Below are 14,159 nucleotides of genomic sequence, written 5' to 3'. Positions count from 1 at the left end.
AGCTAAAGTAACAGGGTGTGTGTGTGTGTGTGTGGGTGTGGCGGGGGGGGGGGTTCAATAGAAAATTTATCTTTTAAAAAATTGGGTGTGACTGATTACAGGGTTTTTCTGCATGGTTCTCCACTCCTATCAATTCTGGCCCCATACTGCTGCAGTTTATCCTGTTTTCTGTACACATTTTTGTGTCTTTAAGTTTTTCCTTAAGGTTTTTTGTCCCCCCTCAGAGGGGGTTCTGTTTCTTTTCATCATTATCATCATCATCATCATGATGTTATTTATATCCTGCCCTCCCCGACGAAGCAGGCTCAGGGCGGCTAACAACACAAATCAATACATTCATTGTACAGTATATTTAAACAGACTAATTTAAACAGTTTAATTAAAATTCTATTAAAATTCTAAAACGATAAAATTAATATTAATATGCTGGTGCTATTATACAGATGGTGAATTTACTTAGCAGTCTTTTGAGACTACTTTTACACCAATCTTTTTCTAGAAACTGATTTTTAGTTGCTTGTTTCCCTGTGTACAATGTTTCTTTTGGTTGTCCCACCAACTTCCTTCACACCTCCAGCCCACTTTTTGATGATTGGGCTGTTGTCATCTTTCATTTTTTATTTTATTTTTTAAAAAGGCACTAAAATATTGATATATTTTAAACATTTTTGAAAGGATTTTGCATCCATTAAGAGGTTCTGGAACTCCATTCCACTGCATTTCCCCAGGAAAAAAAGCCCTGATAAGAAAAAAGACATATTTACAAAAGGAAAAGTGCTAGAGACTTTTTTTAAAAGCTGGGAATTAGAGAACCTTCTTGATGTATCATTACCAGAGTATATCAATATATAACCATGCACACAAGATGAAAAGATGGGTGCTGTGATGTTGCCGATGATGCCACCAATGACAACAGCACATTCCCTTGAAAATCCTGGTTATTGAAGGCATGTGAAGACAAAAATAAACTGACTCCATAACTGTGAAAATGTAGAGGGATGACAGATGTGTGGACAAATTGTGCCCAACCGAATTCTAATGTTTGTAGATAAACTGCCAAGAAAGCCAGGAGTAAGTCAAGTATGCAGGAAAGCCCACAGATTTCACCAGTGTTGCATTTAGCTTGGCTCTCCTATTACAACTGCAACAGTTTCTTTTCTTTTTTTTTTTTTAAATGATACTGGCTTGGGTCCAACAGTGTTTTCATAGCTGAGATTTCCATCCATAAAGCATGACTGTCTTTCCTATCTTGTAATAGCCCAAGATGCTGCCTGAAATGCTGCTCCTGACTGTCCTTTCTCCTTCAGGAGAAGCATTTCAGGGCTCATTTCAGAGTACAGATAGAAAGCCAGACAAGGGCAGACAAAAAGGTTGAACTCCACATGTGGAAACCCTTCTGCCCATGGAAATGGTGTACTGGATGGATCCAGGACATACGCAGAATTTGAAAATGAATTTTGAAATATTCTATGTAAAACAGTGCCGGGACTCAGAAGTGTGCTGCTATGAAAAACATCTTTAAAGGATGACTCTTCAGTTCTCTTCTTGTCATATAATTGTTTGTGGTATATGTCACTGGCTCTTTTTACTTCATTTTTTCCTGTTTTCTAATGGTCTGAATATTCCAATGTATGACACAATGACACAAAGCCCTAAAAGAAGTGACATCTTTTCAAACCAGTGAATTATGCAGAAGTTCCAGAAATCTATATTTTGCTGGGGGGGCGTGGTTTCCTGGAGAACTTCTCTAATACTATGGTTCTGCTATTGCTATTCTCATAAGCCTGAGAAAAGATAGTTTCTGCTGCCCTGAGCATGTATATTCCACAATAAAAATATTGTTTTCCCGTTAGACCTAGGAATTAGTTTCTTTTCAGTTATTTCAAGTACAAAATTAGTTCCTTTTCTGTTATTTAATGTATAAAATTATCTACAATGGTTTTGGAGTACTTCCTATAGATGTGAACATTAAAATGTCTTGAATTAGTCATCCACATTTAATGAGATTTAGTTAGTTACATAATTTATTGCCAGAGGATCTTGGTAGATACAGTTAAGAAGATATTCAATGACAGTAACAAAGTAAATGGTAAAAAAACCCATTATAGACTTTCATGTGTTCAGTGGAATGTCTGAACAGAATCCTATGTGCATATCAGTATATATGTGTAAGCACAGGTGCAGTTAGGTACCTTATCTCAAGCAGGGTTTGAATTATGTAAATGAGTACATGTGCATATTGCATGGGGCTATATTCAGACCTTCATTAAATATATGGAAGTCAGGGGTGGATCCTGCTGCTATGATCTTGTTTCCACTTTTCACATACTCATTGCCCAGGGTCATTTTGCAGAAAATAGGTGGTGGAGCTCATCCAGGGATTGTTATGCTTCTGCACATACTATTCAATAACAAGGAGGTGGAACTCTCAGAAGGAGGAGGTGGAACTTTCAGAAAGGTTCAGGAGCTGTGCTCCTGTGAGCTCCAACTGAATCTGAGGCCTGCTCATTGCACATTTGTTGTTGCATGAACAGGATTTAGGTTGTGAAAAAACAATGTCCGAAGTCTGAAGACTACATGTCACTGTAGTCTGGTGGCAACTAAAGAGGAGGGGAGAATAAATGTTGCACAATGCCTCCTCCATACAGTTGTTCTCAGTTATAGTAGATTGCTTTTAAAAGGTATTGAAACCCTTTCTTTTTGTAATCTTTGACCACCATATATCTTTATTACAACATATAACCAGGGTACATCTGTAGAAACTGAGGTCTGAAGGGACCCAGCAGTGCATCAGAAACCGTCTACTGACCAAGTTTAGGAACATGATGCTCTAGGGAGGTTAATAGAATATGTAAGCAAGGAGAAGATGCTCTCATAGAGTGAGAAAGTGAACAAACAGAGCAACCTCAGTTGAAGCAGAACCAGAACCAGAACCTAGCTCCTGAAATGTAATGATTTCACTTCCTTCACTGGTCTGCCAACTGCACCTGATCTTCTCCAAAAGGCCAAGAAGCAATAGTCTGCTATTATTCCATGCAATCCTGGACTCAGTATTTATGATGACTGAAAGGTCTGCCTTCGTTACATGAAACTACATGTTTCATGCTGCTTTACTTCAGTACAGCAAAGTAATAATTAAGCCAAAGTCACAGCAGCATGATGCTGAACTGGATATATATTTCCTCTCACTTTGCCCACAAATTCCTTTTTGAAACACAAAAGACTCTCCCTGAATATCTTTGAACTATTGTTGTACTGTTGAAAGATTTTATTGAATTCTTTAAAAGACTTCATTTGTTTCATCCAGGACTTCTATTTCTGTCCTTCAGAGACTTTAATGTTCTTATAATTTAAAGGAACAGCTAGCAAATTGCCTTCAGAGATAACCACATGTCACTCACACATTCTGTGATATTTTCTATTTTTGCTGTCTAGATACTTATGGTCTTTTTTTCATATCCACAAGTCTCAGATTCAGGCCTACTGCTGACCCTGCTCAATTGTCTGCTTTCTAGGGTGAGCTCATTATAGCCAGGTATAGAAAAGTGAGCATCACCATTAACCAGTACTCAGACTGACAGCAAAGAAGCTTCAAACTGCAAACATTTTGCATTAAGCATTTAAAAAGATGAATGCAGTGCATTTACACACACACAGACATATATATATTTACACGCGCACACACACACTTCAAATCTTTAAATACATTCTCTCATTTCTCCTGGTAAAGAAGCAGAATCAAATACTTACAATGCAATTGAAGCTTGTGGATGACAGAGAATAGGGAGACTGTTCCCACACATATGTACAATGTTCCAAATTATTTTTTCATTATGTTGCTAAGGAACTGAATATGTGTGCTATCTTGACATTTTTTTCGTGATGGGGCTGAGCAGCAAATATATGGAGTTGCATTATAGCTTGTAGGCTAGGTAGAGTGGTTTTGCGTCATATGAAATTCATTTTGAGAAAGCTGTTGTGGAGATAATAAAAAAGAAAATCTGAGGCTTTTTTTTAAAACTTTGCTTCCTGAGCACATCACCAGCTGATATAAAGGAAGGGGAAGACTGAATGGAACAATGAAATTTTTCCTCTATGTCCCTACATCTCTATGATGTTCAGGTTAATCTACAAAAACTGAAAACTTGGTAATTCTGGAAAGACATTTCTTCTGCTCTCTATATCCTGTCACTGCTTTTATCAGTCCTTCATTTCCTGTTTGTTGTGGGTTATTACTGCCATCTTTTGTATGTACTTAGCTAGGCAAATCATACTTGTTGCTCCAGGATCATGTCAAATAATGCAATATTGAAATTCACCGCATGTTTGGATCCTCCTGTTAGATTGTTTGACCCTTGAGTTTTCAATACATATTTGTAGTTTGTGACTTTTTTTTTATACCTATGCCTAGTCCTGATGCACTTGCATTTTCCTTAGTCCAAAAAAATATTTCAAAAATAGCCTATAGTGTTTCTAACTGAAGGCTGAAATTCTGTATAAGCAATAGCAATTTTTACAAATCTGCACTGTCATCCCCTCCCACTATATCTTGACTTCCACTGTGGCTTAGAGTCAAAGAAAAGTGAGTGGGGAAAGTTCTTTTAGTTAAAACTGATGCAGTGCACTCTACCATATGCCTAGAGAAAAGCGGAAGGGATGAAAATTATGCACTTTGAAAATATTATAAATATTTTGCTGATGTACAAACAGTTTAAGTAATCATTCATTTTATACAGCACAGCTTAAGAAACTGAAGAGACATGATGTTCTGTGAAAGATTCTGGTTGATGCCAGTGTTTGATGCCAGTATTTCTTTGTGATATTTTAATTCAGTTAATATATTTCACTTTTTGATAAAATGGATATAAATTATGGAAATAGATTAGTAAATGCAGTCATTCACCTTCTTGCATTTTAGACTTAAAAAAAAGAAAGGAGCACCCAAGAAAAGATCATCATAGACATGTTATGGGATTTCTTTGTAATGGGCTACTACTAGAGTTGCCAGGTCCAAATCAGGAAATACCTGGGAACTTAGGGATGACATTAATAGCAATAATTTTAAAAGGTCTTAAATGAGTACATACAATAATTAACAATTTGATCACAAAATAGCACCTCTTAGCCATGAAACGTAGGGTACCTGTAGGGTTGCCAGTCCCCAGTTGGGGGTAGGAGATTCTCTGGTTTGGGACCCTCCTCCAGCTTCAGGGTTATCAGAAAGTGGAGGGGGGGCAGAGTTGAATATTTTCTGGGCATTTTATTGTACCCTATGCAGATCAGTCCCTATAGGGTATAATGGAGAATCAAGCTGTGGATATTTGGGGCTCTACGGGGGAGGGGGCTGTTTTTTGAGGCAGAGGCACAAAATGTTTAGCATAGTATTTGGTACCCCTCCTTAACACCCCCCCCCAGTTTCAAAAAGATTGGATGAGGGGGTCCAATTCTATGAGCCCCCAAAGAAGGTGCTTTCATCCTCCATTATTTCCAATAGAAGGAAGGCATTTAAAAAGTGTGTAGTGCCTTTAAATGTGATGGCCAGAACTCCTTTCAGAGTTCAATCATGCTTGTCACTACCTTGCTTCTGGCTCCCCAGATATTTCCTGAGTTGGACCTGGCAGCCCTTAACTTCCAGTGTTTCTAAAACTCTCTTTACACATTATGGAATACACATGTTGGATCTAGGATTGCAATCCAAGTTAAGCACCACATGCATAGGAATTGAGGAGAACATGCAAGTCATGTGTTGCTGTTACACAGTACAGAGGGTGGGAATACAAAATCCAGCCTTCATACTCTATAAAGTGTGAAGCAATTGAGAGGTCCTGTCTTTTGTAATCTAGAAATGATCTTTGATCCCTTCTCTGAGGAATCTGATGCTTGCTGGAAAATGATGGTGGATTAAAATGCTATGTGTGTCTTCTTTTCTTCTATTTTCTTTAAACAGAAAATAAAAAATTAAATTTTCCAAATTTGAGATCTTAATGAAAACACAGGCTTCTCTCCTGTTTCCTTATGGACAAGAGATTTCTGTCCTCCTGTATTTGTTTTTTTGAAAAGCAAGTATTTTTTTCCTGCCTCTTTTTTTCTGAGAACCATTATGCTATGACAAATTACATTTGACTGACAAACCTGCTGACTGGTAGCAATTTTAAGCCATAACAATCAAAAATGAATATTTTAAGTTCATATTGTGTTCTACTTGAAGAACAGTATTTTTAATACATTGCATGGACACAAGGAAAATTCATTTAATAAGCTAAGAAAAAATTTTCACCCTCTCCCAATTATCTCCAAATAAATGGTCCATTCCTGGAAATGTCCTAACTGAATGTTCTGTTGTTTGATACAAAATTAACATTACAGATCACCTAATCAATTATCATAAATCTCACTGTTTGGAAAGTGAGTTTCCCTTGAAGGGTTCAGTATGGGATGCTTCTTTTAGAAAGCAGAAAAGCAGACTAAAGGCAAGCATAGATAAGCTAGAAAACAGCCTCCCTTTACAGCCCACAATCCATCATACAATAAACTGATAAAACAAATAGTCTCTAAATGGTTTGTTGCCATAGGCAACCACTTATACTGCCTACAGAATGTTTGAGGAACTCTGAATAAAGTATCTGCACTTTATTTATTTTTTAACTCTTTAGAGTTAACATTTTGTAGACAAAGATGCAAGGAGCTGCACCAAATTAACAGTAAAATTGAAAAACATACCCCATATAATACTTTTTGTGCCTGGAGTGAGGACCAGACCATGGTGAGAGAGACTACATAGATCACAACTGGTGAGAGAGACTACATAGATCACAACTTTTTTGATTACAGGTTCCTCAAGTCTTGATGCAGCATAGGCTGGGGAAAGTGGGTGTGGTTGACAGCCCAAGCGCTGTCAGCACCTTCCCAAACTTGCCTGTTAAGGTAACTAAGGGCAGTATGTCAGCCCTGAGGTTGGCTGTCCTGCCCCCTATTAGGGCTGTAGAACCCGGTATTTTTAGTCATCACCATTCTCCTGGGGTGTGCCCAATATGTCAGCCCTGAGGTTGGCTGACCTGCCCCCTGTCAACCCCAGAATCTCCTTTTTGGCCACACAGGGAGCCCACTATACACCGCCTGCACTATGCTGCCCAGCCACTGCCTAAACAGAATAGGAGGCAGGCAGCTTGCCTGACTCCACCATCAAATCTCTGACAACCTAGATGACCCCACAGCAGAGTCAAGCTCTATGGTGAGATATGTGAGCTGATGGTGGTGCCCTCTGTCTTCCCCTCTTCTAACAGGACGCTTACCTCTCTGTCCAAGCTGAAGAAGACCTGGAGTGATTTGGTATAATTATTAAGAGTCCTCTGGGCCCATCAACTGGAAATTAAGGTAGCAGGTGACATGGCTGTCCCTCAGCCTCTAAACTAGGGCCCATTCAAGGAAGTACGGTTTTCAGCCTCCCTCTGGGGGCAGGGGTTCCCCCTATTTCAGGGCCTCCATCCCATCACCATAGAACTAGCCAACAGGGGAGCCCCAGCCCTGAAGAGCAATGGCACTCCACAACATGCCCAGCATAATGATGTCACCTGGAAGTGACATTATTGCACCAGGCACATTGCTGGTGAGGACATTACATCATTTGGAAAAAAAACTTTATGATAATCATAATGCTAGGGCTCCCCTCCCCCAATGTGCCTGGTGCAATAATGTCACTTCTGGGTGACATCATTAAACCGAGTGTGCAAAGCACATACAAAGTATATCCCCCTCTGGCTGCCAGGTATGACCAGGCAACCCTGCAAGGAAGGGCCTAAAAGTTTACCACCATCCCCTGTTAGGCGTTCCTTGGCTATTTTAGCTCCTGTTCCCTGAATGGATTTGAAGTAATGTGCATCAGTGTCCATCCAGGGACTCCTGCAGTGAATCTGAAAGCCTTGTATGAAATCTTCCCATAAGTATTAGTCAGATGGTTTGTGGGCACTATAAATCTAGAAGGGGGCAAAAAGAATAACTGAAATGTGAGTACGCATTGTGAGAATGCTGTATGGGGAGAAGGGTTTACTTGGAGCATGCAGCTGAGTGGGAGTTAACGGTCTCCTTACTGGACTGTTGGCAACCAAATGCTCAACTGAGCCTAGAGGAGAATTGGGACCCCTTCTACATAGGCAGAACAACCCAGGGTGTGGGTGAACCTTCACTGGGTCCTGAGGCAGTGCCCTTGGTTATATTCCCAGCGCACCCTCTGAATGGGATCTCATAATGGGAAGGCCATTTTTGTGGGCTGCTTCCCCAGCATTCCTTTTTGCCCTGTTCTGTGGATGACACCTTCTAGAACCAGAGATCTTTTTTCTTTAATCCCACTGTATCCAGGGGGGTTTCCTCTGGCTCCATGCCTAAACTGTGTGCCAGGGCAGCCCCCACCTCAGAAAGCCAGCTGGCTTTGCTCACCATGTCAGAATGGTTCTGAAGGTGCTAGCCTCTCACAGGAAAGGCAAATGGAACCACCTTGGCACACACAGTGCAACTCTTAACAATTAAGATATTTTTACATATTAGTCTCCTACTTTGACAAATTTATTCTTCCACTGTTTTTCCCCTGTAATTAAATCCAAACTGTGACCTAGAAAACTCAGCTTGTTATTGCTATCTAATTTTTGCATATTTTGAAACATCTTCATTAAGTTGTGTGTTAATTTGCTGTTTACCTATGTTCAGGTATGCAGGAAATATTAACTTCCATTTCTGTATATCTGAGGAAGTGTGCCTCCATACAAAAGCTCATACTTTGAATAAACTTTTGTTGGTCTTAAAGGTGACACTGGACTCAAAATTTGTCTTCTACTGCTTCAGACCATCATGGCTGCCCACCTGAATCATTTTCAGCTTGTTTATTCTTTACTGCATGAACATAGTGACCAAATACTAATTCAAGAAAGATAAGAGTTGCTTCTGGAGGCTTTGACTGATTCCACATGGGAGACAAAGACATGCCTCTGGCATGGCAACAGCAGTAAGCGGCATGGGAACAGCATCCACATACAGACCCTCCACCACACATTCTTGCTGTTGCCCCCACTCTTCTCCTTCTTCCCCCAGTGAGTTGGTACCTTGTGGTTTTGCCAAGATCTCTCCCATGGCTCAGTGCTAAAAAGGGGAACAGCATAGGGCAGTGAACTGTTTATGCCATTCTGAAAGTGGAGCTTAGTTTCTTCCCCCTTCCAGTAGTGGAAATGGAGGGAGTCTCCATGCAGATATTCTCCTACAGCTGCTTCAAAGATGCACCTCTAAGCATGATTAAAATAACTCCCCCCCCCCTTCAGCATAAAGGGGAAAGCTCCAGGAAAGCCATAAATTGTGTCTGAATGAGCATGATATCATGTAGACAATTCCCCTTTAATACAAGGAAACTCTGTCGTTCTATATCAGTCTGCCTCCATGTGGGAATTTTTCCCCACAAATCTGAATAATTTCATACATGGAAGCAACTTAGATATAAAACTACAGAGCTGGCAATCATCAACATATTTATGGCAGCCTGCTGATTTGGATGATCTCATTCAAAGATTAGCAAAAACAGTATTCTTGAAGGACCCTCAAGTTCCCACAAATCTGAATCACTCTCTCTGTCATTGATTTGACAGGGAAACAAAATGCAGCAGATTGTGCTGTACACTCCAAAATCATAGTCTAAATAGTTCAACAGGCTGGAATTATTAACTATATCAAAAGTGAACAATAACTATATTAGGATCAAACGGAAAAATTGTCTTTCCAGCTATAAATCATCCACTAGTGCAACTAAAGCCATCTCTGCCTCATAAGCAGATTTCTGGTCTACTGAAATAGAATATTGTATGAGTCTTTAAATTATGTTTACATTCACAAAAAGTGGAAACTTTAATATCTGGATTGCAACAGTTTCAATGACACCAAGTAAGGGGTTAAAGTAATCCAATTTTTGAACATATGGCAACACTGGTAATTAGCAATAACTGACAACCATACAGACAAAAAAGTAGCATATAAGCATGAAATTCATCTAGATGTTTTTTCCCCCAGAGAGACACCCAGAGTTCAGAGTGACGTCAGATTTGGCAGGTGAACATACTTTTTTTTTTTTTAAGCTCTTCAGATCTTGCTTCATTGGTGTCCAACTCAAGCAGTATGCTGAATAGCTTTGCTGTTGCACAGTAGCTATGGTGGTGGCATTTAATTCCTTCTTTCTTACAACCTCTTTTGCATCCAGGATCATGGATGGTTGATCAAGTCATTAAATGATGTCAATATAACTACAACTCCCATACAGCTGCGTTAAAATGCACATGTGAAAAAAATGTCACTAACATGGACTTAATGAACAAATAATGTACCTTTTTAAAATGTTTAAATAACCCTGTAGCCTGCTGACTCTGTGTATAAACAAAGGGCTGCAGAAGGCCCACAGTAGGTCTGTTCGGGGGAGGGAGGAGACAGTATTAAAGTGCCCATTAGGTTGTGTGAAGCATGCATGCACAAAATGCTGCCAATTTCACTGTACTATACTGTTTGAATGTAAGGAAGTAACCTGCTGAATTGCTCGCACTGCTCATGAACGGCCAGACTATCCGACAAAAAATTGCCTCCCTAATAGGATTGCCAGCCCCAGATAAGGAAATACCTGGGGACTTGAGAGTGGCGTTTGGGGAGGGTATAAAGATGCCAGCCTCCAAGTGGGACTTCGGGATTCCCCAGAATTACAGCTCATTGCCAGACGACAGAGATCAGTTCCCCTGGAGAAAATGTATGCTTTGGAGAGTGAGCTTTATGGCATTGTACCCCCCTGAGGTCCCTGTTGTCCCCAGGCTTCACTCCCAAATCTCCAGAGGTTTCCCAACCTGGAGCTAGCAACCCTACCCCCCATACCCCAATGGTGGCCAGGGACAACTTGAGAACCCTAAGAGGATGGATGTTTGGAGAGGGAAGGGATGTCAGTGGGTTATAATACCAGCCAAACCTGTTTAACCTAAGAGCCACAAAGAATAAATGTCAGATGTTTGAGAGCAATAAGACATGAACAAATATCACACACATGTCTCTATTAAAACTCAATACTTTATTTGCATAGAAAAATAAAATACATATATATGCACTTTACAACATGACCATGCTAGAAGGAGACTTTAAAAAAAAAACCTGGTCCTTTGAAATGCTCAGTTCATTGAAACTTTCCAAAATATCTTTTAAACAGAATTCAGGTGACTCAACTGAGCTCAATATGCAGAAATTATATCAATGGTTCCAAAAAAGTCCACATTCAATGCTGTAATAAATTGGTAACATATCCTGCTGTCTGTACATCCCGTTTCCTGATAGACGCAGGTGTACCATGATATTTGAATAATGTAGAGTAGCAGTCCTCCATCCAATAGGTATGGCTACACGAGTCCAAGGTTCAATTCGTGTTTCATTTGCCACTTCTACTGGCCGCCTGTATTTTTATCAGGAACCGATTGTGCAAACAGAGATGTAAGCTATTGCATGTGAGCTGTTGCCTTAGCACAGGCTCCTGATAAAAAAACTTCTACATTATTCAAATATTATGATACACCTGCGTCTATCAGGAAATGGGATGTACGGACAGCAGGATATGTTACCAATTTATTACAGCATTGAATGTGGACCTTTTTTTGGAACCATTGATATAATTTCTGCATATTGAGCTCAGTTGAGTCATTTGGATTCTGTTTAAAAGATATTTTGCAAAGTTTTAATGAACTGAGCATTTCAAAGGACTGTGTTGCATTTATTTAAAGCTTGTCAATCTCACAGTGTTCTTTCTTTATTTTACCCACCCGGAAATTGGCAATCGTATCTGAGAACTGCACAATATGTGTGAAAGAGCTGCATGTGGCTCCCAAGCTGCAGTTTGGTCACCCCTGCCATAAACTCTACCCTCCAGGGGAACTGATTCTGTAGTCTGGAGATCAGTTATAATTCCAGGACATTTCCAGGTCCCACCTGAAGGTTGGGAAGCCCACTCTCTGATCATGTCCAGTGAGCAGAATGTGAATTGAACTAATAGCTGCTTAAGCATTCCTCATTATAACTGAGTACAGGATAATAATTTCAGGAAAAGGAGAATTGACTTGCAATAAAAACATGTATGTACAGGGGAAGTTCAGCGAGCCCATTAATTTTGCAGTTTGCAGCTCAACTTGTCCAGACTGTTCCAAATCACCATTGAATTCCAAGTGCTCTCAGCATAGACAAGACTAAGGGCAAAGTGGAAGTTGCTTCCCAGGCTTTTTTGAAGGTTTTTTTTTTAAATTGTGCTGTTTCAGCAGAGCTACAGCACAATTAGCCAACCCTTTTAAAAAACTAAATAGGTCTAGATTATTTCCTGCCTCTCTTTTCAGACTGTGCTCAGCAGCCACACTACCCGCCTTCATCTTTTATATGTTAACAGAATGTGGCTAGTATGAATAAAGTCCAATAGAAAGGAACACTTTTTGAAAAGTCTCTCTGTGATAGTCATGCGTATGTCTCTTGCCTACTCACATATAATGCCACAGCCTGAGCTGTTGGATTCCTCTTCACTATTCTCCTGCAGTTACATACCTCAATGCCCAAATACAGGGGAATTGCTACACTTTGAGCTGCATGAGATCCTGGAGGGTTATCTGCCCACCAAAATGTACTTCCTTATAAAGAATTCCTTGAAATTTATAAAACTTTTTAAAAACAGTAAACAGTATTGTGTTCAGTTTTGAGCACCACAGTTTAAGAAGGATATAGACAAGCTGGAGCATTTCCAGAGGAGGGCAATGATGGCAAGGGGTCTGGAGACCAGTCCTATAAGGAAAGGCTGTGCTGGGTATGTTTAGCTTGGAGAGGAGATGATTAAGAGGTGATATGATCATCATCTTCAAGTACCGGAAGGGCTGTCACATAGAGCATGGTCTCCACTCAATCTAAATATTTACAGAACTTCAAAACAATGGGGGGGTGGAATTTAGAGTGCATATAGTATCGTGGGGGAGGTCTCCTATGACTTTGATGTCTTTGGCTTGCACAGGATCCATTCTATACAGGATTGGTCGGTGCTATCAGTAGGCATGGGCACAAATTGACTCACAAACTAAAGTTTGTGATGAATTTTGGCCAGTTCATGTAGTGCAGTTCCTGACAAGTCACAAACTGGCATGAACAGCCACAACCAGTTTGAAAGTTTATGGAAAGTTCAGAAATGTGCATGGGGAGGGGGGGAAATCAGTATTTTTAGGACTGGGATTTTGGGAATTGTTTCTATACAGGTGTTCCAGATTATCTGGGTCCCCGTTTGGGGATTTGGATTCAGGGTTTGGGAGGTGTTTGTTTCTATGTTTTTAATTCCAAAATTGTTCTTATCCAATATTCCCAGTCAGGGAACTCTTGCTGGGGGGGGGGGGGTGGAGGTTAGCATGGCTGTTTTTTGAGCCAAGGGTACCAAAATTTCAGGAAACCTAGTCCTGTTTAGCCACTGAGACCCACATTGAGACTGACACAGACCAGAACATCAGCCAGAAGCACCACCAGGACTCCAAGAAATCTAGTCCAGAACGTGAAGTAAAGCTGCAGGACAGGTCTGTTTTTTATCCTCTTTGCCCATCCTCAGAGATCCTTACAGGTCTGTGAGAGAATCATCATGATAGAGCAGACGGTTTGTGTATTCCCTTTAATGTCAGATCCCACTGCCTTGGAGATACTGGATATATCTGAAAAATACTGATAAGGCATATATGAGATATATATTCAACCAGAAATATCCTTCTGGCATGTCATCACACTGACATTAGTGATGTTATGGCAGTGTATCTCTAGATGGGGTGCTTCCTGTGTGGGCAACACTGACACATATTCAACCACATAATTCTGAAGACATTATTACATCTCCCTGGCCACCACCTTCTTTGCCTCTTGGTGGTTAGGAGGAGGCACTGGAAGGATGGGGAGGGGGCTGTCAGGGGCATGGTTTGAAACCAGAAGGGAAAGTGGGGACTACCAGGGGAATTTCCCCACAAGTTTCTCACAGGTGCCTGCTCACAAGTACCTACTCACATTCATTAAAATATCAGACATAACAATAATCAAAACAAACATAAAACCACAAGCCACAGAAGCAGACCATAAAAAGAGTTCTAAAAGATGGAACTACA

At 40.3% G+C, this 14,159-nt stretch overlaps 1 protein-coding gene across 3 annotated transcripts in view; it reads left to right on the top strand.

The window, feature by feature from the left end:
* The window catches only part of ANKS1B (ankyrin repeat and sterile alpha motif domain containing 1B), an 831,045-nt gene that overhangs the window by 568,274 nt on the left and 248,612 nt on the right, over positions 1-14,159 (top strand). The gene's annotated exons all lie outside the window — the stretch shown is intronic.

Source organism: Heteronotia binoei, chromosome 8 (genome assembly GCF_032191835.1).
Source record: "Heteronotia binoei isolate CCM8104 ecotype False Entrance Well chromosome 8, APGP_CSIRO_Hbin_v1, whole genome shotgun sequence".
NCBI lineage: Eukaryota > Metazoa > Chordata > Lepidosauria > Squamata > Gekkonidae > Heteronotia > Heteronotia binoei.
Note: the sequence above shows the minus strand (reverse complement) of the source record. Positions and strands in the feature narration are given on the sequence as shown.